Source organism: Penaeus monodon, chromosome 16, assembly GCF_015228065.2.
Source record: "Penaeus monodon isolate SGIC_2016 chromosome 16, NSTDA_Pmon_1, whole genome shotgun sequence".
NCBI classification, from domain to species: domain Eukaryota; kingdom Metazoa; phylum Arthropoda; class Malacostraca; order Decapoda; family Penaeidae; genus Penaeus; species Penaeus monodon.
This window is the reverse complement of record NC_051401.1, coordinates 5462716-5465215: the sequence shown is the minus strand read 5'-3', so window position 1 is coordinate 5465215 and position 2500 is coordinate 5462716. Positions and strand designations below refer to the sequence as shown.

Here is a 2500-nt window from a genome sequence, read left to right as displayed (position 1 = left end):
AGAGGGGGGAGGAGAAGGGGAAGGGGGGGGAGGAGAAGGGAGAGATGGGGAGGAGGAGAAGGGGGAGAAGGGAAAGGGGAAGGGGAGAGAGGGAGGAGAAGGGGAGAGAGGGAGGAGAAGGGGAGAGAGGGAGGAGAAGGGGAGGAGAAGGGGAGGAAGGGAACTGGATGGGGGAGAGGGGAAGGACGATTAGCTACCAGGCCGAACAGGTATTATTAACAACGAACATGTCACAACGGCGGTCGTTGTGCCCGTCCCTCGCCGCGGGCAAGGCCATCAACCGCCGCTACACAATATCGTCATCTACCGTCGGGAGGGAAAGGGGGCGAGGGAGGGAGGAAAAGGGGAGGGAGGGAAAGGGGAGAGGGAGGTGGAGGGAGGGAAAGGGGAGAGGGAGGTGGAGGGAGGGAAAGGGGGCGAGGGAGGGAGGGAAAGGGGAGAGGGAGGTGGAGGGAGGGAAAGGGGGCGAGGGAGGGAGGAAAAGGGGAGGGAGGGAAAGGGGAGAGGGAGGTGGAGGGAGGGAAAGGGGAGAGGGAGGGAAAGAGACGGAGGGACACTAAAAGAGAAAAAAGGAAAGGGAAAGCACTAAGTGATGGAAAAGAAAGGAGAGGAAGGGCAAAAATAAATGAATAAAGGAAGGATAAGGAGAGAAGAGACATCAAGATAGGAAGAGAGAGGAAGGAGAAAAGAAGAACCCCAAAGGAAGGGAAAGGGGGAAGGGTGAGGAAGGAGGGAGAAAGCCAAAGGAAGAGAAGAGAGAAGATAGGAGGAAAGAACGGGAAGTAGGAACAGGAAGAGGATTAAAAAAAAGGGAGGACGAAAAGGAAGAAGTTAAAACAGCAAAAGAAGGAAAGGTAGGAGGGAGATAGGAAGGAGGGACAACACCAGTAAAGGAGGAAGGGGGAGGGGGAAGGGAGGGGGGGAGGGAATAGAAGAGAGACACCTAGAGGAAAGGTTTCTTTATGTATCATTTTACCTGTCGCGTTCTCGCCCCCCCGCCCTCCCCTTTCCCTAACCCCCCAACCACCCCCAACCCCCCCCCCAACCCCCGCCGGCTGTCGAGTGGTCGTCTCGAAGCGAACCGGCTGGGTGACGGAACCTCTTTTCGCGATACTGACAAATTACGGGCGACGATTTGGACCGCCGCTCGCCTCTGTCTCTCGTTTCTCGTGGCTGGGATCTCCTTCAGGAGGGCGTGGGGATGGGTTGGGGGGAGGGGGAGGGAGGAGGGAAGGGGTGGCAGTGCTTGTGTGTGGGTGAGAATGTTTTAGTGTGTGTGTGTGGAGGGGAGGGTTGTGTGTGTGTGTGTGTGTGTCTTTGTGTGTGTATGTGTGTGTGTGTGTACGTGTGTGTGTCTTAGTGTGTGTGTGTGTGTGTGTGTGTGAATGTATACGTCTGTGTGTGTATGTGTTTGTCTATGTGTGTCTCTCAGTACGTGTGCCTGTGTATATGCTTGTGAACTTGTGATCTTCCCTCTATACTCTACACTCCCTCCAAAGTAAGTAAAAACATATCCATTTATTCATTCACGCACACGATTTTTTTGCGTGTATATAGACGTCTCATTCACAAAAAAAAACAAGTGACAAAAGCCGTATCGCGGGAGACCATGGGGCGGGTTGAAACGTGGGCGGCCTGGAGCGTGGGTGAACGTCGATGAGTTGACGAGAGCCAGCTGGTGCCACTAAGGGTGCCAACTGTCAAGGGCCTGGGAGCTCTCTGTGGGCTACGTGCAGCTGGAGAAAGTGTTTGGGCCTCGGAATAATTCTGCTTTGGATGCGGGTTGTTCAGCGGGATCGACCTTGCCTTGCTTATCTCCATATATCTACTTTGTTTATTTATTCGTATGATTTTTGTTTGTTTTTTTGTTTGTATTTTTCTTCATTTATATATCTGTTCATTTATTTATCATTGTCTGTTTGAAAATCTGTCTGTCTGTTTGTCTAGCTATATATCTATCTATGTATCTATTGATCTATCTATCTAGCTACCTATCTATCACCTATCTTGCTGCTTATCTGTATGTCTTCCTGTTTGTCTGTCTGTTTTCTATCTCTCTCTATCTATCTATCTGCCTTACTAATTACTTATTGATGCAGTCATCTATTCATTTCCACTATCTAATTATTCTTCTATTTTGTACTTGTTTCTTCATTTACATGTCTAAATACTTTTTTTTCATTTTGCTTTTCGATATTATCAATTTTATTTCGTTTTCGTTACTTTTTTTCATAAGGTTTGTTTGCGTCGCTCTCGATCGCTAATCTTTTTGTTAAGAGCAGTCTGTGGCGACAAGAGTTTTCTTTTAATAAATATGAGCCTTATCTTCACTCTCATACTGTTCCCTTCTCCCATTAACTTAGCCAAGATTAATATGAAGATGTCACCTTTAAGCCATACATCATTACCATACGAACAAATGATTAAGAAGCGTGATCATTAACATCCTCGTCACGGAATTTTTATGCTGAGAAACCTTCGCCTTGACAACGTCTTCATC

The 2500-nt window shown here is 48.4% G+C and overlaps 1 protein-coding gene across 1 annotated transcript in view; it reads left to right on the top strand.

Moving 5' to 3' along the window:
• Positions 1-2500, top strand: part of LOC119582924 — a 129579-nt gene that overhangs the window by 62225 nt on the left and 64854 nt on the right. The window lies entirely within an intron of this gene.